At 45.0% G+C, this 25034-nt stretch overlaps 1 protein-coding gene and 1 long non-coding RNA gene across 5 annotated transcripts in view; one reads left to right on the top strand and one right to left on the bottom strand.

The window, feature by feature from the left end:
* Positions 1-925: 925 nt before the first annotated feature.
* Positions 926-24924, bottom strand: LOC124251402 (uncharacterized). The gene is made up of 3 exons (XR_006891751.1): positions 24824-24924; positions 3148-3317; positions 926-1071 (listed from the first exon to the last, which is right to left on the bottom strand). It is a non-coding gene; the product is annotated as an uncharacterized LOC124251402 (long non-coding RNA).
* PROX1 (prospero homeobox 1) overlaps positions 19547-25034 on the top strand; it is a 56603-nt gene continuing 51115 nt past the window's right edge. For 2 of the 4 annotated variants that reach the window (XM_046684169.1, XM_046684161.1), the window contains exon 1: positions 24805-24939. The gene's annotated coding sequence lies outside the window, so the exon portion shown is untranslated. Of the gene's footprint in view, positions 19912-24798; positions 24940-25034 lie in introns of those variants that run through there. The other 2 variants (XM_046684167.1, XM_046684162.1) reach the window with 2 other exon arrangements.

The following is a 25034-nucleotide window of genomic DNA, read 5'->3' as shown; positions in this document are numbered from 1 at the left end:
ACCTCCTTGACCTTCACTGCCTAGCTCTCCTAATGATTTGATTCTGTAAACCTCTAATTTCTTACCTTGAATTCCTTCCTTACTGAAATACTTCAAGCATATTAGTCATAATGGGATAGGGACGTTTCAGTACTAAACAACCCCCAAAATCTGAATAGTATAACAAAATACAAGTTATTTCCTGTTCAGGATGTAGGCTGAGTGGCTTCTATCTTGTAGCTACACCATCCGGAACACACATCCTCCAAGAGCCCTGTGGAAGAGGAGGAAAGAACATAGAGAAAGCATATTGGCACTCTTAACCTCCTGGACCAAAGGTGGCACAGCACTTCTGTTTACATTCCGTTACAAAGAATTGGTCCTACAGCCCCAATTAAATTGCAAAGGGGAGGGGATTACGATCTTCTCCTGTGCCCAGGAAGAAGAAATGGTTTGGTGAACACATTACATTCTATCTGCCACAAGAGGCTTCTATTTTTCTGACTAAATTTGATTGTTATATTTGGTACCAGATGTGGTGTCCTGTAACAAAACCCTAAAATATGTGGCACTGACTTTGTGGTCAAGTTGCTAGAAGCAGATATATTAGGAGGGATGGCTGGAGATCCATATCACACAGTGGAAAAACACTTGGCAAAACTGTTGCCTTTGGTAACTTCAAAGTTAGACCACGTGACTCTTGAGCTTTTACATGAAAAATAGCACGTGTTGGTTGTTATTGGCTGCTTTTGACAACATAACAGGAGAATAAGAGGATATCAGGAAATAATTAACTGGTTTTTAAGCACAGATAAAAAGAAAAAGCAATTGCTTCTAGAACTCCCTTCTGGTACCAATTTCTGTTTTAGTCAAGGTAAGTAATGCTTGTTGATAAAATAAACAATCCTCAAAAGCTCAGTGGCTTAACATATGAAAGTTTATTTCTTATATGTTACACAAAAAGTGTAATGTGACTATTCCTGGTTGGGCAGCTGTCCCAGGCTGCTCTCCTCCAAGCAGTGAATCAGGAATCCAGATTCTTTCCAGATAATGGCTCTACATCTTCTATATACAGGTGACATCAAGGTTGTCCTGGCATTATCCGGCCAGTAGATAGAGAGAGAGAGAGACAGAGAGAGAACAGCGCAACTATGTACAATCTTAACTGAGAACAAAAGTGACATACACCTCTTCAATTCAGCTCACATTCCACTGATAAGACCTGGTCCCACAATCACTGCAAGAGAGGCTGGGAAACACAGTCTCTGGCTAAGCCACTGCTTCCCAGAAACAACTTTACACTGTGGAAGGGGAGGATCAATCTTCATTGGTCAGCTAGCCATCACTGTCGCAGTACTAGAAAGTTCTTTTCTTTTTTGCTGCTGTGTAATTTCTTTCCCCCACTTTAATAACATAGCTTCCTCTTGTTTTTTCCAACTTTTCTTTTGACATGTACTCTCTCTCTCTTTTGTCTCTTGTTTGATCTTACTTCCCTCTCTTATTTTACTGTTAATGACAATTAATCATAGCAATCTACTCTCTTCTCTGAGAAATTTCTAAGCATGAGGTCTAGAGTAAAAGATGAGCTGTCATCTCATCAAAACTGTGAAAGGCAGTCATTTCTGTGCCTTTTCCTTCCAACTCAGATCCCACCTTACTCTTACTGTTAGAAGTGATAGGCAGTGGAAGGGGGAGGTCAAAACAAATCTAATAGGGCAAACAAGATATCTGCAAGAGTGTTGAGGCTTTCTACACTTCCTGTTCCATGTTCTTCGTCTTTTTCAGGTTTCATGCTGTCTTTGGGGTAAAAGTTCCAAGTGTTCAGTTCTTAAGTTTTTATTCAGTTATTAATAGAGACCACGCATAACTGCTGGATGAGAATGGCAAAAGGGGTGTAGACAGTTGTCAACTGTTCAATAACACAACTATAGTGTTGAGAGGGTTTTCTTTCACTCAGATGCAACTTCCATCCATTTTCAGTTTAAGGGAAGAAATAAATATACATTTTTGAAAATCTGAATCTTTTATTTTTAGTTTTTTGAATATTGAATTTTTAAAATGTGAAAATGACACACTCCTCCATGAGAGGTAACCAGCACAAGTAACTAATTCTTCCCCACAACCTACCTCACTCTATGCCTTATTTTCTGGGCTTAAGACAGAAGAATAAGATTTCAGTTCCAATCCCGATAGATCCTGTTCTTTGAAATAATCCCCAGTGTAATGAGTTGGGACTGGCTTGCTCAGAAATTTGAGTTTTCTAACTTTAACTGAAATCTATATTGAGCAAGCCTCGACTCTCTCAATTCTGTGTCATTATTTGGCAAAGAGTCCCCATAAAGTCATGGCTTCACAGCATCTTTCTATTTCTGTGTCTGCCCTCTTTTCTGGTAGGGGAGCTGACATGAGGCTAGACCCCTGGAGCCTTGACAAGCTTCTAGAGGCACTTTTGAGTATAAGAGCATCATTCAGTATATTTAGGGTAGCAAAAATAATAACAATACATAACATGCTTTATATGCTTGCCAGACATTGTGCAAACATTGTCTCACTTAATCCTCTCAAAAATGTTATGAGGCAGGTACTATTATTATCATCCCCATTTTATAGATGAAGAAACTGAGGCTTGAAGAAATTAAATCCCTTGTTGAGGAGATAGAGCTGTTGAATGTTACTTCAAGAACTTCAGCTTGGCTCTGACTGCAAAGGCCCATAGCTTAACCACTCTACTACCAGTCTATTTCCATAAAAACAATCCAATGAGTTAGCATTATCATGATGGGAGTGGGGCAGGGTCAATCAGCAGAAAATAAGAAAAAAAATGCAAATTTACAGAGAAATTAATCATAACAACCATAACAATTAGTAACATTTCTCGAGCACTTCGTATATGCCAGGCACTGTTCTAAATCCTTTACGTGGATGAACTCATGGCATCTTCTCAACAATCCTAAGAGGTAAGTGTTATTTATTATTATCATCCTAACTTTTTTTTTTTTTTTGCAGAAACCAAGGCACAGAGGGATTAAGTTACAGGATCATACAATTAGCATTTAGCAGGATGTAGAGGAATTAAAATAAGAGCATAATGAATTTATCTGTCTTCCATGGAGAGAATAACGGACAAACTGGAAAGATAACTTTCGAAAGTTCTTCAGCGTAGCTTACCTTCTGTGATTTGCTCTCACAGTCAGAACCGTCCTTAGGTAATGAGAATCCAAAGGCCTGGCCCACCTCTTTCCTCAATCTGAACATAGGAAGTTTTGGATGGCGCCTGTGTATCCTCATTCCTCCCTCACCAGACCAGGAGGGTTCCAGTGCCAAGGAGCTCTTCTGTCCTATTGAAAGCAAAGAATGGTTGCCTCTGAAATAAGTACAAAGAGCAAGCAAATTTAGTCAGTTTATGCAAAACACAAAATGGCATCTGCCATCTGGAAAAATATACCAAAGCCGTGAGCTGTCAAGCCCCTTTCAAGACTTTGGCATGTAAAATCAACATTTTTTTTTTTTTTTAAGTCTGAAAGGTCCATGTGAACTCCCAGCTTCATTAAATGTAATTCCCGTTCATCCATTCCTGTCACTGGTCATCCACTCTCCCATCACACACACAGTTAAAAATATGTATAAATATATAAATATATTTATATGTCATATATTATTCTTTTTCCCTTCTCAGTGGTGCAAAGGTCTCTGAGAACAAGAACTTGACAACAGAGGGTTTTTAAAAAGAAGATAATAAAAAAATCCTTCATAATTATCTTCTTTTTTGCATTTAAAATGGTTTAAACAAACACACTTGCCCTTGTAATGCATACATATATATCTGGAATCTAGTTTGTCATTGACATTCCAGAGGCCCCAAATGGTGGGTTGATGTTGCTGCAGTCTTGATGATCACAAACTCCTAATATTGCCCCCAGCTGCACTCACTTGATGGACTTCAAGAGAGATGAGAACAAGGAGGGCTGCTCAGGCTTTGCCTTGGTGCCAGGCTGGATTAGCAGGGCATCCAGGCAGAAATGTGTCCATCAGACAGAAGTGGAAATAAGATGCTGGCAATGCTTATTGAAGAGTTATGGTTAAATGGACAGGAATTGAGACCTGGAAAATCACTAATGTGGTTTAAAGGGGAGGCTGGTCAAACCAAATGGACTGAAAAGGGACAGAATCAGAGCCAAAGATGAAGTTGTCTATGGTGTTGGAATCAAGGAGGCTGGAACAGGGTCAGGAATAGTAAGACGAGAACACTGGACCAACACATATGTAACAATAACTAAAACACAATAAGTGATTCCCATTAGATCACTAGATCGTTGTCATAACAACTCTATGAGGGAGATACTCTACATAGGAGAGAACTGGGGTCCAGAGAGATTAGGTTACACTGCTCTCTGTATTTAAGAAGACTGCCCAGCACATTATGTATAGCTTAGACTAGAAGGATACAAACCATGAGACTATCAATTTTCCCCTGGTGGTAGAATGAGAGGTGACTTTTATTTAATGTATTGCTCTATATTTCCATATTCTCTATTTTATAATCAAAATGTTTTGAAAGGTTACTGAGAAAAGAAGCTAAAACTTGCTTAATGAAGGAAAGAAACTGAAAATTGGTTAATGAAGAGAACTTGGTTTTCGCAGAAGCAGAAAACTACATGAGGCCAGAGGTGGTGTGAGGATCTGAGTGGCAGCCAGGACCGGTCCTGATGCTGTTCAGACCAGAGTCTACTGCTGTCTGTGACTGATTGGGATACACTTTTCATCTGCAAGCATTCAGCTCTTCCCAAGTCAATCCCCTTCCAAGGCTGAGGATCTGATTCCCAAGGTTAAACCTTGGGGAGAAGGGGATTGTAGGGGGCAGGGATGATGGGCTGGAGAAGAGTTCACATCACCAGGGCTGATCTGATTAGAGCATCAGATTCTCCACTTCCTTTCTTAGCACAATCTATCTATGTCTACTTGACTCACTCAGTCATCTCCCACCTCCGTTTAGATGCACCTGATGACAAAGTATCTTTAAGTTGCATTAAAATGAAAGCTATTTTGATCATTTCTCTATTCTTTAAATTTAAGGAGACATGCTGAAGTTTCCTGGAAGTTGGTGTGACGTGTGTAGCCTGCTCCAATGGAAAGAGGCGTAGGTTAGAGTCTGCCAGACAATTAAAATCCTAGCTCTGCTACTTATCAGCTGTGTGACCCTAGGCAATTTATTTAACTTCTTTGGACCTCAGTTTCCACATCGGTAAAATCCAAGATGCTAGTTAGAAGGATTGGATTGGCACAATAAATTATTATTATCAGCCACAGTGATAACACTAGATGCTATCACACATAAATTCCAGCAGAAGACCTATTCCTGCCACTTCTGAGAAGCTGCCAAGTTGCTAGAGAAATGATGTGACAGTGGACTCCAATATATTATTGAAATGACATTCTCCAACTCTGCGGGCTGAGGAGCTTGTTGCTATCACAGAACCCCCTTTAGGCCAGTCTTTTGAGTGTCACTTACACCAGTTTGGAAGTAATCTGCTTGCTCGCCCTTCCAGCAAAGGATGTCATGATCGGCTAATGGAAAGTGACAAGAAGGGATATAATGAATGAGAGGGAGTTAAAGTTTGGGATAAAAAAAAAAAGAGCCTTGTTCTTTTGGGGAATGCACAATGCTAAGCATACCATGTTAAATCGTGCGTGTCAAATAATGGACTAATTAAGAATCTTCATCCATTTTTTTCACATCTCATTTTTGTTGTCCTTTCAAAGATGTATTTTCAAATTAGCTCTTAGCTCTTTAAATAAGTCCCAAGGGGGAAGAAAAAGAAAAAACAAACCTTGTCTATCAGAGAAGCAAAAGATAAATGTAAAAGAAAATACACAGGGAATGGAGATGGGGGCTTTGTGGGAGATGCTGGGAAGTTTCATAATCGTAGCAGCAACTTCTTGAATAATGGAATTTAATAACATATAATAAACTATGATCCAGGAGAACTCTGATTCAATCCCACTAATTGTTTGAGCCAGTGAAATGAAGGCAAAGTTTATCGTGCCAACACGCTGCTAATGCCACTGAACACCGCAGGGGACAGACAATTGTTCCCAGCTGCCTACCTCCTCACACCCAGAGGGCACATGGGCCCTGCCCTCCAAAGACCAGCCTGAATCTCCAACTTTCAATGACAATCCCAGTTCTAGGACTTTAAAGTCACAGAAATGTAATTCTTGCAATCAACAAACTATTGTATTAAGCAGAGAACAGAGGGGTAAGTAGTTACAAAGTCTCCAATTAGGTTATAAAGAATAATAACCAATATGCTTTCATGCTAATGCCAAAAAGTACAAAAACCTATAATAAATCTAATTGAGCACATGATCATAAGCACTGTTTTCCTACCTACATAGTTCTGCTATATTAAGATAGACTCCAAATAGAGAAACACATTCTTTTTCATTGTTATTGAAAGAGCTTTTTTTTTTTTCTTTTTAATTTGGATCATTTTACCAACGTCAAAAAATGGGAAGGTATAATTAAGAAAAAATGATTTTCTCTGTCGTTACTCATTGATTATATCTAAGCATAAAAATGAAGGGAGGAATTGAAGCAATTATCTGGATAATTCAGGTCTCCCCAAAAGATTAGAGGTTTCTAATAAAAACATATTGTTTTTTTTACTGAATTATTAAGATAATAGCCTTAGTTTCCACTTTATGTGTGGACCTGTCTATTGATGAAAAGTCTTTTGTAATCATTTAAAAGGAGCTTTTTTTAGGTTTTTCTGACAATGAAGTGTATGATTTTTTTGTACCTAAACTTTAATGTATCTCAAAAACACACAGTCTAAAATTCTCCAGAACCTTTTGCAAAGCAGCTATTTAAATTACTAATCCTAAAAAACTGTTAAGAATAAGTATTACCTTTCCTTTCCCAAGAAGGTCCATGAAATCTTGGTTACAGTTGGGGGCATGAGGGGGAGTGAAATACCTCTGTAAACTGATAGTCTAAAAACAGGAAAATTAGCATTGTGCCACGGCTATGAGCAGCTAATAAAGAGAACATGGTTAAAAGAGATTAAGGTTCAAATTAAGGTCAGAAAAGAGACTGATTGAGGAAAACTGCCATGTTCCGTTGCATGGCAGTTTAAGTGAGACAGTTTCCCCCTGAATCAGTCTTAGGTTGAAAAATTACACTGTTGGGGTTAATAAAGAGGCCAGGCATTTGTTTGGACTGAGACTTCAATTAAAATGTTATTTGGGGCAGCCAGAGCTAATGTCTTGCTTAGAGGTAAACTGAACTGCCTTTTAAGAGGATGAAAAAAAGAAGAAGAAGAAGAAAAAAGACCACCTAATCTGTCAAAGACCCTGAATAACTGGCAGAAAGAATTGTGTTTGCTGGACCCGTGCCCAACTCAGCAGTGAGCATTCTTAAGGGTTTTGTGACATCATCTGAGGCAGCTGAGGTTTTCTGAGTTTTTGATTGTTGTATGGGGGGGAGGAATGTAACGTTCAGCTGAGCCTTCTTTGAGACAAAGAAAAAAATCTGGTTGGTGTAATATGCCAAGGCTTTTTTTTTTAATGCCACAAAAGGGGTGGGACCAAGAATTCTGGGTCTTACTCTCATGACTGTACCCCAGAGACAAAAATTGATGAATACAGTTAATTGAATTTCTCAGTCCATACCAATTTGCTCACAGTTAAACAAAAACCACCAAAGTTTGCTTTCATTTCACTTCTTTAGGGTGAGCGAAAATCCACCCTGAATAAGCTCCTTCTCCTCTATATTCACTCCTATATTCCACAGAGATTCATTAAACATGTTTATTTTGGCCAGCATTGGGCATACCTTGGTCAACAAAGCAGACACATTTCCCAGCCTTTATGAGGCTTACAGTTCGAGGGAAGGGGGAGCAGTCAATAAGTAAAAAGATAAATAAACACATAATTACAAATTGATAAGATTGAAGGAAACAGTGTGGAGATGAAGATCTATTCCGTTTCTCTCCAATCTTTTTCTTAACCAATCCCATGAGCAACAACTATTTGAAGACCTCATTATGAGTGCATGGGGTGGTTGAGGAAGCTGGGTAATGATAGATATAAAATATGTGATTTTCTGTTGGGGAGTTAGGGATCTGGTCATGGAGATAAACAGGGTGATGCACAGAGAGAGAGGGGTGGGACAGCCAAAAGAGCATGGATTAGAGCCAAAATGAACTTAGAGTCTGGACTTTGATTGGTGTTTCTTGTCCAACGAGCGGTACAAACAAAGCAACAGACTCCCAAAGAACTGCAGAACCAGAAAGGGCCCCTGGGGCAGGGAAAGAGGCTGTGTCATGTGAGAAGTGGGGCCAAGTGACAGCACAAAAGAAAAGGTGCACTAGGGTCCAGGGAAGAGGAAGAGAATGGCTCCTGTGGCTCATTTCCTTCACGCTGTTCAATTTTTTTTTTAAACCAAGTCTAGAGAATGGACCCAATTTGTCTGGATCTCACTGCAAACTGATGCCCGAAGTCCAGTTCTGTCATTCAAACTAAAGAAGATAATTATGAGAGCATGAATTCTCCTTCCCCCCATTCTGCAAAAATTAAAACAAAACAAAGCTAATGGAAGATGTTTCATCTTCAGAATATTCTTTAAGAAGATGTGTGGTTGAAAGAAAAGTGGTAGACAGCGCCTTAAGTCCGAGCCACACAGACGCATAATGCAAAATGGGAAAGATAATACTTTGAAAACAAAATGCCAATAATGAGATCATTGCAATAGGAACAAGGGAACCAGCAAGCTGAGAAGTCACACAACATCATGAGTGCAACGTCTGTCCAAGTCGTGGCAAAATCTGCCAGGCCCAGATTGACTTCATTAGTCATTTAGAAGTACACAGATCACAGAAAAAATTATCCTCCTCCTCACTGAGAAATAGTTGATCATCAGTATAAATAGAAACTGATTAGAACACCAATTCTTCAAAGCATAAATATTTCATTCACCGACGAGTCGCAGTTCTGCCCATGGCAATTAAGAAGAAAGTATGCAACAATACCACACAAAAGGTGTGACTGTAATCAACTTTAACAGGGAATTAGGTTTGACGTGGATTCATACTGGACGTGGGGTAAACACACAGACAACATTATCCCAGATGCAGTCAGGGAACTTGGGGAGAAACAAGCATAACTATATAGCCCCGTTAGTCCTCTTCACTACCCTTAGCTTCTTCGGGTCTTCTGGAACCAATATGCTTCTCATTCAGCAAATATTTGTTACGTACTTTCTAGATGCCAGGTGCTATGTTGGGGATTGGGAATTCTATACTGAACAAGACAACCACAAGCCCTTTCCTCTTATAATCTCCAACTCATTTTCAGTCTCCTTACCCAGCTTAACTTTTTTCCAGAGTATTTGCCACTAGCTGACATTTATCATATCTTTATTTGTTTCTTGTTCATTGCCTCTCTTATGAGCTCCATGGGCAGGGACTTTGACTGTCATACAGTATGGTATCCCTGACATCTAGGCCATATTAGGAGCTCAAAGAATATCTGTTGGATGAATAAGGCTTACGCTCAAATTACTTACTCATTTCACTTATGATAAGTAAAATAAAAGAAAACTATAGGTGGTATAAGCAAGTATCATTAGGGCTTCTAACCCAGGAAATGAGGGAGACCTTTCCTGGGCAAATGTCTTTTAAGTTAGACCCCAAATCAAGAGAGGGGTTTGTCTGGAGAAGGGGTTGGAAAGGCCTTTCAAAGAGAGGCAGCAACATGTATAAAGGTGCTTGTGGTGTTGCAATAACAGGAAAAAGGCCAGTGCCATGGAGACGTGGGGCGAGTGGGAAGAGTTTCAAGAGATGAGGCAGGAGCCGTGGACAGGAGGCAGATTATGTAAAATCTTGTAGGGCACATTCAGGATTTTGGACTTTATCCTAAGAGCAATATGAAAAGTTTTAAGCGGTGACATGATCACAATTCCCAATTCATGAATCTCCCTAATAAGCACAAAAGCGAGCATTTTAATCTGAGCATTCTGAAATTGACAGGGTGAAGAAACGGCTGAAATATTTCTGCATGTGGAGAACAGGGAAGTCTGAAGACTTATTTACTGAGTATATAGCAGAGGCATCACTTTATTAAGGCAACATGCAGAGGGTGGTAAGAACAAAAAGATGGGCGTCTCGGTCCCTGAAGAGAATATAACCTACAATGTGCATCCACGGAAAACTTGGAAGTGAGAAACTACAAATGAACATGTCTGCCTCTTTCCTGCTTGGAGGCCATCACTGCCACATAGGGCCCTTCTTGGTCTGCCAGGACAAACCTTTGCTGCCTCTTCCTCCACCAGCCCTGCCCTGGTGCTCTGAACTCCAGCAGGAAGAGTCCACCTCAGGCTCCTCCCGTACAGATGCGGTGTGTCCCCTCCACGCCTCGCACAAGCTGCCTGTCATTCTATCCCTCACTCCACCCTCATGGTGTCTCCTGACAAACTGTTGGTCTCCTGCCCAGGACCCAGCTCTAGGACATGACACACATCGTAGGTGCCCAATAAATATCTGTCGGATTAATGTTACACAGCGTGCTAAAATGTCACCCTTATTACACCTTTATAGCAAACACTAATTGAGTGGCTACTTTGTGCTAAGCACAGTGCTGAGGACTTTTCGTGCATTCTCACTTCATTTTCACAACAATCTGGTGAGGCAGATATTGTTGCTATCTCCAACTTGCAAACAAGGAAACTAAGGCTCAGAAAGGTAGAGTGACTTGCTTAAGATTTCTCTCACCATGCAACAGGGACATCAACTCACTTCTGTTCCTCTCCTAAGCCCATGGTCTGATTAATTACTTGCTGATGCTCACCTCCTCCCTGAAGGCTTCCTTGGTACTCCAAACCACCCCAAAGATAAGCCTCAGGGCTCCTAAAGTATTTTGTGGCAACGTATGATGTTCATAACTATCGTACCTAATGTCTTCCCAACAACACTCACAATCTGAGTGCCTCACATGGGTCTCATTTATCCTGGTATCACCAATGTCGAGAACAGTGTCTGGCACATGACAGGAGGGTAAATTAATATTTGTTGAGGAATAAATGGATGGACGAATAAGCCCAAGGCAATCTAATATAAATTCTAAATGCGCTCTTTGAGAAAACTCATTAAGAAAACACATTATACTCAAATCCAAACAGATAGCAGATAAATTGAAGAATGACCATTCGTATTAACAAAAATTCTACACTCCCCATCCTCTCCTCCATCTCTACCCACCACAATGTTCCTTTACTGGTTTCTCTGGTAAATTGAAAATCCGGCTCATTTTCAAAATGAGAGATACTCATATTGTACCATTGCATAAGGGAGAAAGGGGAATCGTGAAGACTACACATGAGTCATGGATTCCACGCACAAGCTGAGAGGACATGCAGCTGAGGAGCAAGCAGCAAAGGAACTTATTCACTGCCACCTGATTGTCCCTTAGAAGCATCAAAAAAGCTATACCTCATTTAAAAAGGCAGAAAGATGAGAGATACTGCTTTTTAAACTCGGAATAAGTCCCATAGAAACATTTAAGACATACAAAAGCTGAAATATTCCAAACCAACAACAATTCAGAAGTTGGAATCTCCCTGATGAGATTACTATACTAGAAACAACATGTTTATTGGCTCATAAAAGACATGTCACCTAACAATTCATAATAGGGGGTCTGAGGGAAATAACTCACCCATGGTGAAGTCAATGTTCAAATCAATATCCCTTGGGGAGAAAAATATTGCCCATTGATGGAGATTGATTTTTCTTTTCCTTAAGAAATTCTCAAAGGGTAAACAACATCTTTTTCATAGTGAATGTAACTAAACATGCCAATGTCTAAGGTCTACATTTCAAAAATTATTAGTGTAATTATAAATACCTTTCAACCTATTACAAAATAGATGACAGTTCCATATTTAAAAATCTCCTCTTAATATCCAAGCAACAGGACCACACAGACAACTTGATGTATGTCCTCTGCTTTATTTACCAGCATTCTTATTAGTGAGATAATTTGTGATCTTTTAAAAGAATCGAAAATTAGCATAAAAACTAAGAAAACTGGATCCTGGATTTGTTTACCTACAAACTCAATAACGCCTAATTTTTAAAAATTTCTCACTGTTTCTCTCTTAGCTTTCCCAATCCCACCTGGACCCCCAAATGATTACAGCAACATTAAATCTAGCCATTTACCTACTGCCAGAAGTTTTAATGCACAAAGAGAAAAGAAGACTGACTTTAATTGGTTTTATATTTAATATGTTGCTCCAGGCTGGTGAATCTTTTAGACTTGTTTACAAGGCTACAGTAAATTATACTGTCTAAGTCACAGATTATCTTCTTAGGCCAAACATGTGACCGAAAGAAAGCTTGCCTTCTACCTTTTTAAAACTCAAAAGTTGCATGAGAAGGGACAGATGGATGATTTGTGGAAAAAAGAAATGCCACTCAATTAATGTTTGCTGAAAAGGGTGTCAGAGATCATTGGCGGAATTTCTACACACTGGCAACTCCCTCAAGCAGCCAAAGATTAATTGAGCACCAAGACTACTGAGTTCTACGAGGAGAGGAGAATATGTGTTGGTGATTACAGAGACTGAGCTGTGAAACCAACAGAAGTGTAACTGGATGAACTATCTTTGACATGCCGGAGTAACACCACTGTTACCCCAGTAGCCAAACACACGATTTTTATTGTTTTTCTCCTGTGATGGTGATGGATTCATATCAAGCCACACTCTTGTACCCAACTCCTCCCATGTCCAAAAGAACATGTTTTTCAAGTAGCTTGAACATATAAAATTAGGAACAAAGTTCATGGATTGGCATATGGTCATAACCTACAACTTGACCTTAGGAAAAATTCAAACCACACTTAGTATACTGATTTTTCTCATCTAGTAGCATAACTACAAGCTTACGGTAACACACTAAATGCTGTACAGGAAAGTAACAAATCAAAGCAAAACAAAAACAAAAACTTGAAATTTAAAAAAACATGTAAGACCTAAGCTCCCCTTCCTAAAAATTTTCTTCCGCAGGAAGTAAAAAGAACTTGATCCACCAGAAGTACTGAAATCAAATACTTATTAGTCTTTTAATTTCCTGCTTATTTAAAATTCAAAAATTATTTCCATGCTTTGGTAGGGCTATGTGGTTGCTTATCACTTAAACAGCATTTCTGTTTTTATCACAAAGTGAAGAGGAGCCAACACCAAGAAACAAGGAGCAGGAATAGCTGCAGACACTGGGAATAAACTACAAACTAAGATGAGCAAAGGAGGGGAGAGAAAATATGGCCCTCTAGGAAAAATAAAGTAGTAACAATCTGAACACATCTGGGATTTGATTCAAACTGACCTGGAACCAGAATGAATCTCCAAGCTGTTCTGTACACAAAAAACACATACACACACACACACTGTGAGATTTCCAAAAGTGAAATTTCCAGCAGTTTTCCAAAAGAGTTAAGCTAAGCAAAGATTTCACTGGCAGGCACAGGAGTAACTTTACCCCTTTTATGGTGATCCATGAGCGGGGTCTATGGCAGGCTAAAGAGACCTTTCTACCGAAAGGTTCCACCTAACCCTCCCACTAAAGCAGGGTTGTGAAGGTGTCAGCAGGATTTGGCTGACTGGATCATTAATGGAGCTTCGGTTAATTATTGACTGATTAGGGATTTACCTTATCTTTCCATCAGGAGCCAGCTCAAGACTTAACGGTAAGCAATTTAGAGCCAGGGTGAACCTACCCATGTGCCTTTTTCTTCTCCTCCTGTGGGTCACTTTAGCTTGTCCTTCCCCATAATTCACATTCAGGTCAGAACTGCCAGTGTTTACAGTGTTTGGGAGTCCTCAAAAGGACTGGAAATGAGAGGGGCCAGGTGTATGCTAAGAAGAGTCCAGAGACACAGGCCTAGAGAAAGGCTGCCTTTGGCAAAACTTTGCTTATTGGTCCAGGTTTTCCCATTAAGTCTCTGGGAGAAAAGCAATGACTTTTTGTCTCTAAAAGTGTTGGTGAGACCCCCATGGGTGAGACTCAGCCCCCTACCCTGCAAGGCGGCCTCTCTGCTGAAGGCCTCTTGGCAAAGCCAGGGAACCAGCACAGGCAGCTCAGACCCAGCTGCCCCAGATAAGAGGTGGCCCGTGTTAATGTACAGGCTTCCTCTGCACCTCAGCAGGGCCTTCCTTTTCTAAACAGTCTCCCTTTAATGTTGGCGAATGTTGTTTTTCCATTGACTCAACATCTCGCCTCTGGTGGTAAGCCAGTGGGGAAAGTTGGAGCGGGGGAGGGAGGGGGAGAGCGGGAGAGAGCGATGCCAAGGCAAAAGAGAGGGGCACGGGGAGCCACGTTTCCAAACAAGCTAGACACCTGCTTTGGAAAGACAGGGACCAAGCCTAAAATTCTTGCTTCCTCTTGATTTAGATCAGCTTTTTGTTCACTGTATGTCTGTGATGGGCCCTGGGACCCCTCCCCACGATGCTGCCCCCTGCGCCAGGAGCTAATTCAATGTGGAAACCACGGCCAGGGATTTCTAACTTTTCTGTATGAATATAACGGTCTTATCTGAAGGAAAGAATGAATAAGGGAGTTATTGGAGTATATTAAAGAGGGAAAAGAAATTCTAGGAAAGAGATGAGAGAGAGGATGAGAGGAAAGCAAGAGAGAAGAAGGGAATTAGAGGAAAACAGAGAAGAGGAAAAAGGGGAAAACGAGGGGGAAAAAATAAAGGCATGGAAATGAAAGGCAAAAAGAGAATAAAAGGATAAAACAAAAAATGAAAAGGAAAGAAGGACTGCAGAAAAACGAAATCTGAAATGAGACTTTTTTCCCAGAAGCCGGGTTTCTCAAGACACAGGGACTTTACCGGGTTGAAGACGGAAAGCAGTCGCTGCCCGGGCTTCTCCAGGCAATGCAAGGTCAAGGGGCATCTTCAAAACCAAATCTTGATTAGAGCCAGCTAAATGTTTTGACTTGAAGGAGACACGAAGGATTAAAAAGCGAAATAGACCAGCATGGGTAAGAATGAAACAGGAAAAGAAAGAAAATTTAAAAAAAAAAAAAAAACTCATGGGACACACAAAGGGAGTGATAGAAAACACTTCTGAATCAGCTAGTCATCTACTAACAAGCTGCAAAGATTTCCAATGACAAGTTGTCACATTAGTTTAGTGAAACTGAAGCAATGCTTATCCCCTTTCCTGTGCTTAATCTCTGCCTGCGTGCCACAAAAACATGCTACCACGTTTAATAGGATTAGTTTCGTTCACTTTCTCCCCCCACCCCTTTTATTTTTTACAATTCTATTTTCAGCAATCCAGGGACCCTTGAATTCATCGACTTCCTGCAGTGCACAGCAAAACGTGGCATGCATGGTTTTTACCCTTTAAAGACTTCATTTGAATCTGAAAAATGTAATTTTCTACCTTTTCTCCCCAATGAATTACTTTCTCCTCCTGGAAATCTCTACAGGTTGGGGGGTGAGGGAAGAGGTGTTGATGGTAAAAGGGTCAAGACAGAATCTGGGCTACAAAAATGTTGACAAAGCCCAAACCCTGCAGAGGCTTTGTGCCCTAGGAGAAACCGTCATGGCTCTGGCTGCACACAAACCTGGGTTCCGATTCTAACTGCTGTTCACTGGCTTTGTGGCCTTGAGCAAGTGCTGAAACCTTTCCTAGCCTCAGTTTACATCCATACAGGCACCAAGTAGGGATAATTCCTCCCAGGACTGTTGAGAGAACTACACGGAATACACTTCGTTTCCTTACTTCTAAGATTCACTTTTTTCCATATTTTATTAATATTCCTGAAATTAATATGTCTCACAATTGATTGTACATTTACAGTCATAGTGTTTTCCTTTTCTCCCAAAGGCCATCTTTAAATAGATGGTGTGTCTTATAATCTACGGCATTTTAGAATTAAGAAAATGAGATGAGTCTACAGCATCTGGTATAGTTCTGACCTAGGAAGTCCTCAATAAATGCTAGAATTGTCTATCATGGCTTATCACCAGGCCTGTTCACCTCCTTCCCATATTCTCACTGAAAGACCACTTTGGAATATGGGAAAAAAGAGGTGTTGGCACTCTTGCCCCTCATCCAGATTCTTCTGGACTAGTGCTCCTAACTGAGGTTTCAGAAACCCAACTACATCAAACAGAGAATAACTGTCCACCGGTGTTGGGTAAGAACCAAAATCATCCAGTTCACTCTGCTCCCTCAACAGGGTCATCAACTGCCATGCTTTGCAGAGTGTCGAAAAGAGTAATTATCTGTTGACTTGACTTACCCCATTTTCTTTGCGTCCACTTTGGGTCATGCACTCCCTCCTGCCCTCTCCCGGCTCCCCGAAGGTACCACCACCAGAAGATTAACATTGAGGAGATAAAGGGGTGGACTCGCCTTATCCAGGAGGGCAAAGGATGGGGCCTAGGAGGACCTGGGGCAGTGAGGGAGCAACACTGGGCCTAGGGTGGGGATGGAGGGGACGTGGAGCTGGGAGAAAGGAGGAAGCTGGCAGCCCGGCCGGTGCAGGCCTCTGCAGGAGAAGGCCCTGCAGGGGGGCGCCAAGGGCCAGGCCCCACAGTCGGAGAGGCGAGCGGGGGAGACGCCGAGTCCTGCGGCCGCCTACACATGCCCACATACGCACACACACAGCGCCCCCGAGAGGAGAACCTGGGATGCTCGCCCCGGGGAGGCAGCGGCCGCGAGCTGGGGTTCCAGGCCGTCCAGCGAGCGCCCGAGGCGCCAAGACGCGGCGCCCTCCCTTCACCCGGGCTGGAGCTGAGGCCAAATTCAGGCTCCCGCCGCGTCCTTTCTCCTCCCTCCCCCTCCGCCCCTCCCACCACCCTTCCTCACCCCGTCTGCCCAGAGGAGCCTCCTCGGGGTAGGGGAAGCGGAGCTCCTCGCCCACTCCCGCTCTCCTGCACGCCCCGCCCCCCATACTCCCCCCATCGCACTCCCACCCCGCCCTCTCACCTTCACTCCCTCGCCCCCCCTACACACTACCCTCACCCCCCACTCACCTTCTGCAGGACATCCACTCCCCTACTCCTGTCCCCTAATCATACTCTCTCCTCACCCCCACCCAGCACCCGCCCTTCCCACCCCCCACCTATACTCTACCTCTACCCCTCCCTGCCCCTCCATACTCTGTCCCCCACTCACACTCTTCCCCTCTCAGCCTCTGCCCCTGTCCCCCTCCCCCACAAGTGTTGCCGAAAGCGCCTCTTCCTCCTTGAGAGTGCCTGGGGTAAGAAACCGGAAATTGTTACCTGTCTCCCTACAGCTTGGCCCCAGATGTGTGTTTCTCTGTAGTTGTCTTGAGGTCCTTTGTTTTGTCCCCAAGAGTCACAGCGCACCCCCCACACACACACACACAGAGTAGCCACAGAGCAGGGATTTTCCACATTTGCCCCAAGATATCCACAAACCCTGGAAGGACAGACATCTAGGGGTGATGCTCAGCCTCCCCCTCATTCAAGGAGTAGCCTGCTCCCAACCCCGGGTTCATTCACTAGAGGCAGGGCCCACAGATGCCCCAAGCCGCTGGCAATCTCTTCCTTACCCCTCCTCAGAAATACACGTGATTACTTATCTCAAGCCTTCCCAGGTACCAGCAAAACGCCTTTCTTGGGATGTTTAATTAGCCACTCACAGCTTTCTCCAGTTCTAAAATTGTCAGCCTTCTTGATCTGTTCTCTGCTGGTTCAGTCTATTCCGTTTCTCTGGCTTTCTTCCCCTCACACTACCGCAGAGTCACTGGCACCTTCTCCCCATCCTTCCTTCCCTTCTCACAGCTGTCTTAGGCTGGGATCTCCCTTCACTACCTTGTCGTGTGCTTCTATTCACTGGTTTGAACATAATTTTATGAAGGGCTGTATTTTACATAGATTTGGGGGAGTTGTTCATTCAGACATGTAAAAGCATATGACTGATGACATACGTTTGTTTTAGTTTTACTTAGGAATGTTGACCTTTTTTTGTCCTTCTTGTTGTTCCTTCCTTGAATAGAACTTTTTGTCCTGTGGTTTCATTGGTCTGATGGGTGGCTTCTGTAGAAAGGTTTGCCATCTATAAAGCAGGGAAGGCGAAAGGACCAAAAACAGAAAGAAAAAAGCAGACTTCAGATTGGTAAACGCCTCTGTCTGCCAGTGGGCCTGATGGACGGCTCTAGGCCCAAGAGCACAGGGCCTAGGTTCCAAACATGCACCAGTTCTATTTTTATGGCCTAAAAGGTGGGAGGTGAGCATATAAATGCCCAAAGTCACAACTATGATGAGCCAAAAAGTGCATACCTGTACATATCAAATGAAAATCCAGTTGCCTTCACCAAAATATTGGGGGGAGGCCACCTGTTTAGGAGTACAGGTCTGCACAAATAAGCACACGTTTGTAGACAAAATTGGGTGCAATTATTGAGCACTCAGGTGCTGAGCAATTTTACTTGCGCAAAAAAAAAGTCTCTCAACAACTTTTTGAGTTGGATATTTTCCCCACTTCACAGATGAACAGAACTGAGGCTCAAATAGACAGATTAACACACCCAAGGTCACAGAATCAGTAACTGGCTGGGCAGTAATGGGAAACCCAGTATGACTCCCAGACTCCCAGGCTCTCCCTTGATTGCCTAGCTGGGGTGGGTGCAGGTATCTTTATTTTTTAAAAGTCCCCTTGGTGCTTCTTGAGGATTAGCCAGGTCTTGGGAACCGGTTCTCCACTTCAAACCATCCCGCTAACCCTGTCACCACTCAGTCTTGCCTCTGAACAGTCTTCTTCTCCACGTTGGAGAAAACGCTTAAAACATATTTAAATAGCAATTTCGAAAAACTATGCAGCATATGGATTTTTCCTTTTGATCTCAAAATGATGACAAACAGACACTTAGATACTTCATAAAAGAAATATTACCAGAAAAATTATAGAAATCTGGCTTTCAACTTTGTCTTGCTCTAATTTAAACAAAATGCAACTTTCCAGAGCGACTCTCCTCTCAAATAAATCTAAACTGGGAGCTTCCTTCTCTTTTCCCTCTATGCCTGGCCTACACCTATTTATTTCTACCCCGTTTGTCATCCTGAATAAAAGCAATGTAAGACAGACAGTAGGGCTAACTTAAGTCCTGTCATCAAAGCCCCTGAAAATAGAGCACCTCCTCCGAATTCACATCTTTGACTTGAAAGACCGAAGAAAGGGAAGCTGGGAGCAAGGGCCAAATATCCTTAGACCGACAAAAGAAAGGGGGTGGGCAGCAAGGGAGATTTCCAGCCCTTAAAAGGTCACCGCCCCTCTTTCGGTCCCTGGAGAGCCCCCCGCGCCCAGGTTAAGCGCGTCCCCCTGCTGTGGCTGCGCTGCCGCCGCGGCCCCCGCAGCAACAGGCGCACGGCGGGGAGGGGGCTGCGCGGGCCCGGTGGCGGCGGACCTTCCTCGGCCGCGTCGGACGTTCCCGGCTCCGCGCCGTGCGAGGAGCAGGTGGCTGCCCTCTGCGCCCGGCGCACGCTGAGCCCAGGCCGGGGAAGCAGGGCGCTAGCCCCGGGGGGAGGCGAGGACCGCAGGGCCGGGCCGGACGGCCTGGACCCCCACGGGCCGCGCGAGCAGGAGGGGCGCGCCCTCCACCCCGAGCGCGGCGCCACCGCCGCAGCATCTCGCACTCGCGCTCTCTGGGCCGAGAGGCCGCGACACCTAGCGCGGGGCCGAGGCGAGGAAGGAAGGGCTGGGCGGGAGGAGGAGACCGCGAGGAAGCCCCGCTCCCGCCGACTATCAGGAGAGGAGCCTCCCAGTCTTCCCTCCCAACCCGAAACTTTTCCACCGCACGCAGGCGTGTTCCTCGCAGGTTTCGGCGGCCCCGAGTCGCCAGCCGGGAGGAGGCTCGGCCAACCAACACGTCCCCCGGCACCCCGGCGGAGGTACACAGGCACACAGGCGGGGACTGGGCCTCTGGGGAGGGGGCTGAGGGCGTGCAGGCAGCAGGCGGCCCCACAGCCGAAAGGGACTCCCCGCGAGCGAGAACCAGCGCTTCCAAACCTGCGAAAGCTCGGAAGTGTAGCGGTAGCCAGAGGCTTTTGCGTAACTTTGCCCACTGCGCCCCCGCGTGCAGAGGCGTCCCCTCACACTCACGCCCTCACCCTTCCCCGCTCCCCTTCGGCTGCTGCCCGAGCCTGGCTTTGTATTTCAGCGACAGAGAAAGATATGCTAATCTGAGCCAAAGAGGGAGGGGTGTGAATTGCGTGAATTCCACTCCCTGGCACCCCCAGATACGGAGGGAGGGCGCCCTGTTCTCCCCGAAAGTGTCCCCTCAGCTTCCCTCTGCCCTTGAGTCTCCAGCTTCTTCACTACTGTGCACGAAGAAGATACAGCACACCCAGATCGAGGCGTATTTTTTTCTGAAATCACGACCTCTCCAAATCCTAGCCCTCAAAGAGCTGGGTGGGGGTGTGGAAAGGCAAGTTATTTCGGGGGGCAACAGCACCCCTCGGAAGGCGCGCCCGCGGCCTGGCGGCGCCTCGCCGAGCTCAGCGCGGCCGGGCGGAGTGGCTGGATTATGTAAGTAACAGCCCTCCATGTGCTCACCGCCATCTGTTAATATCTTGATATTGGAAAGTTCGGTGCCTGAGGCAAAGCCAGGGTTGGCGGCGCAGAGCTCCCAGCCTACTCCTTTCTACTCCAGAGCAGGGAACGTATCTCCCTTTGATTGTTTTCGCCTACTTGCATAAAATCAAGTAGTAGTGTACCCCTTCAATCACTGACAACCAGCCCCCTTCTCCCCGCGGGTGTGTGTTTGTGGGAGAAGAGCGATTTTCTTCGAGGTCACTTTATTGTAATGAATCCTTTCGATGAATTTATATGTTTTATGACAATTCTAGGCTTCTTTATGCCTTGTGGTGGACCCTTACTTGAGGGTGGGGACTTTATTATTTTAAAAAATTATTTTTTCTGCCAGCACCCCTGGCCCCCAATTCTTGTAAGGGTTATATTTCAACTTTTGGAGTGATTCGCTTCTGTTTACTTTGAAAGCTGTTGGTTAAACAAACATCACTCAGAAAGGCTTCTAAGCAGTGGGGTTCCCAGGAGAGAACCGACGCAGCTGCTACTTGCTACTGATCTTGTGGCATTTCACTTCCCCCCCCCCCCATTCAGAACAAATCCAGGTTGGGCTTGGCGTCACACTGGGCACAGGGGATGAGAGAGAGAGAGACAGAATGGCGATCAGTGGCCTCTAGACAGCCTGAAGCAGGCCGGCCTGCACCCTGGAGCTGGTTTTTGTGTCTTTCTCTTCCCCTCTTCGGGGTGGTGGTGGTGGTGGATGGTGGACTGGGGTTATGCGTGTGTCCAGGCAGGATCTCCAGCATCCTCCCCCTGAAATCCACGCCCACGCCTGTCTCCTCACTGGATCTGGTTGAAATTCCCAGAATTGGTTTGTTTAGGATCCGATGATGGCTGTTTGTAAGATTTTTACATTAAGTATATGCAGTCTTCTCTCCTACCCCCACCTAACGGCTTAAGAAAAAACAGGAGGGGGAAAATACACCGAGGAAACATCAAGGCGAAGTGTGTTTAACCCAGAACCAGATGCATAAGTGATAACTGCAAGAGTTTAACTAAGAACGCACAGATCACCCTTTAAACAAATTAGTCAATGCAGCCTGCAAGGATGGGGTTTGTTGGAAGACCGATCAGAACTTCAGTTAAATTTCAAGTTATTGGGGTTGTGTTGGCAATGGGGCGAGGAAGGGACTGACCCTTGGCTTGGCCACTGGTTTCAGAGATGGAGCCAGTATCTAGGCGACTTCTCGTCTCCTGGCTGACTGATCGCTTCTCCCCTATCAGAAAACAAACCCCGAGTAACCCAAGATAGGGGGCTTGGGCCTCACGCCTTGCTCCAGGGCGGCCCGAGACCCGAGAGCGAGCCACAGCTCTGGCAAGAGAGTTTGCCTGGAGCCTAGGCTATATGTCGCCCCGACAGTAGGGGACAGGACAGGGCTCCGCGTACTCAGTTCGTGGTGCTGGGCTGCGGACCGAGCTCGCCCGCCCGCCCAACGTCGCGCGCGCTCCTATTTCAACAAGCCGCTCCTGCGCCCTAATGCGGGCTGCGAACTGCCGCGGCAGAGCGTGGCGAGCCGCGAGCCTCCGCCGCCGAGACTGGGGGTGGGGGAGCTTCCTTGTTTGCCAAGCGGGTTACCCCGACTTCGACTCGGGCCTGCCTTTCCCCGGGAGTGATAAAGGACTTATTGGGGCTCGCAGGGAACTTTTCCCGCCGCCAGTTCCCGGGCATAGTCTATGCAAAACGTGCATCTGAGCGCTAGGTGCAACTGGCATAAACTTGTGGGCTAAAGTTCAAGCCATTTCCTTCCAGAGTCTGAGTCTTTTCTCTCTCTCAGCTTCCTTTTTTCTTCCCCCTTCTCCCCCTCCTCCTTCCCTGCCCTCCTCCCTTTTAAATGTCAAAGTGAGCAGATGGTTTTAAGGTGTGGAGGGCATATATCCTTTACTTCTACCAGTTTATTTGTGGGCTGCCGGCTAACATATGTACAAACTGGGATGCTTAAAGAAAATAATAGGACGAAAAAGGAGGAAGTAGCCCTGATCCTTTCACAGAACCCAAATTTCCCCGCTCGATACACCCGCTTACCTCGAAAGACCCAACCAATAGAAGCATTATTCCATCCTGCTTCTGATGGGCACGTTGACAGATTATTTTTGTTCCCAGCCTAAACTGTCACATCTCGATTAGAACACTTGATACCATAGCCGATCATTGGAAGTGTGAGTGGTGTGTTTGCGCGCGTCTATGTTGTTCTGTAATGGGGTGGAGGGAGTGTCTGGGGGCGGCGAAAGCTGAGAAGTGGAGACTGGGGATGCTCATGCGAGTCCCTTTTCTTATCCTCGACACCTAACCTGGCCAGCCTGATTTTTTTCTTCTTTTTAATGTTTGAATTCTGCGCCAAAAGTTTCCTACAGGGTATAGACTGGGACATATTATCATCGCTATTCTTATTTAAAGAGAAGACTTCTTCACAAGTTGATGAATTCGGGGCTGCAACTGTAAATGTCCTAGGAAAGGTGTGTGTGAGTGTATTGCAGAAGACACGGTGGTAGTGGCCGGCCAGTGTACTTGTAACACACCTCGTAAACACCCTGTTGTCACGACGCAACATGATTCAACCTTTGATCTGATGAAATTCGAGGGGCACCCGAAAAATACTTGTCCCCATCCTACCTAAAAAATGAATGCCTAATCCACTAGGTATGAATATTTCTGCCTCGCAGCCCTTGCACGTCCTAGCCTTTACAGGATCTTTAAGTCATAAACGCCGTGGCTTTATTAAAAGCCGTTTACTGTGCCCGGCGAAAGAAACGTTCTAGCTGCGGCTGGAAGCTCTTTAGCATTTGTAACTTGCAAACCTCAAGGAGCTCTTTAAGAGCCACATTATTTAAAGAAATCTTGCTGGTTATTTTTCATCCAAGAAATGTCAAACCAAAGTGAATTTTCTACGGCTTTACATGGAAGCCCGAAATTCAGAGGTTTGAAATTTCTTACCTAATAAACTTTAAAGTTTGTTACCCAGGCGTCGAAACTGTGTAAATCCTGCATGAACCCTCTCTCTTTGGTCATTCTGGGGTGAGTGAGTGAAAGGTAATGGCGAGGTAGTTAGTAACATGTTTTTTTAAAAAGGCTGCTGTACCTACAATCCAAATAACGTTGTTAGAGGTAACCAAGGACAAGCATTCCTCTTCCTAATAATTTTGACGGGAAGTTGACTGGGACTCAGCCAATACTGGTCTTCTAATACCAGACAGATGCAACGGAACCAATGTGAAACCTCTAGCACCCATTCTTTTAATCCCAGACCTACCTGTATTTTATTGTCCACCTCCCCTTTAAAAGAAAGCAAGGGTGACCTGTATTCTCGATAACACCTATGATCATTTTTAAAGTGGAATGATTTGAGGATCCCCACTCCCTCCTCCTATACCACCCCACCCCTAAAGCCCCCACTTTTTCCCCAGTATACTTTTCCATGCCTTCCTTCACTCAAGTCCGAGGAGCGCTCACTCGCTCGGCCACTGGGCGAACTCGATCAGCTGTATCTGGGAAACGAAGGAAGAAAAAAAAAAAAGGACCTGCGTCCTGAAAGAGCGAGTGTGAGCCGAGCGCCGCTCGCGCCGTCGCCCGCTTTGCATAGTGCCCGCAGATGGCTCGCTCGGGCCCCGGCGCGGCGATCCAGTCGCCCCAAAGCAGCGGCGGGGGGGGGGGGGGGGGGGGGGCCGGGGATGGAGGCGGGGGAGGGGGAGCGCGAGGCCCCTCTCCCCTCCTCTCTTCCCAGCCCCTCACCCCCACCCCTTTTATATTTTTTTTTCCTCCCAAGTTCTCTTGCCTCGCTATCCCCCCTTGAATCCGAAGGCGCCTCGCGATTGGGTGCTGGGGCCGGGTACGTCAGTCAGACTGTGACGTGCAGTCTTCCTGTTTCCTTCAGCTGTGTCTTAAAGTAAATCTTGTTGTGGAGCGGAGCCCTCAGCTGAGGGAGCGCTCTGAAATAATACACCATTGCAGCCGGGGAAAGCAGAGCGGCGCAAAAGAGCTCTCGCCGGGTCCGCCTGCTCCCTCTCCGCTTCGCTCCTCTTAGCTCCTCTTCTCTTCTTTCCTCCTCTCCTCTCTTCTCTTCTGCTCTCTTCTCTTCTCCTCTTTTCTCCTCTCTTCTCTTCTCCTCTCTTTTCTTCGCTTTTCCTCTCCTCTCCTCTCCTTTCTCCTCCCCACCCTCCTCTCTCTCTCCCCTCTCCCTCTCCCACTCGCCCCGCTCGCTCGCTCCCGCACAGACTCACCGTCCCTTGTCCAATTATCATATTCATCACCCGCAAGATATCACCGTGTGTGTGCGCGCGCGTTTTCCTCTCTCTGCCGGCAAAAAAAGGCTCGGTCCCACTGCTCTCTGCACCGCGTAAGTATCTTCTCCCCCTCGCGAGTCCCCTCCCCTTTTCCAGAAGCACTTGTCCTGGCTTGTTCTTGAATGAGAAGAAAAGAAAAGAGACTCCC

The sequence above is a fragment of the Equus quagga genome, chromosome 13 (assembly GCF_021613505.1).
Source record: "Equus quagga isolate Etosha38 chromosome 13, UCLA_HA_Equagga_1.0, whole genome shotgun sequence".
NCBI lineage: Eukaryota > Metazoa > Chordata > Mammalia > Perissodactyla > Equidae > Equus > Equus quagga.
The sequence above is the reverse complement of the archived record's forward strand: the minus strand, read 5'-3'. Positions and strand labels throughout refer to the sequence as shown.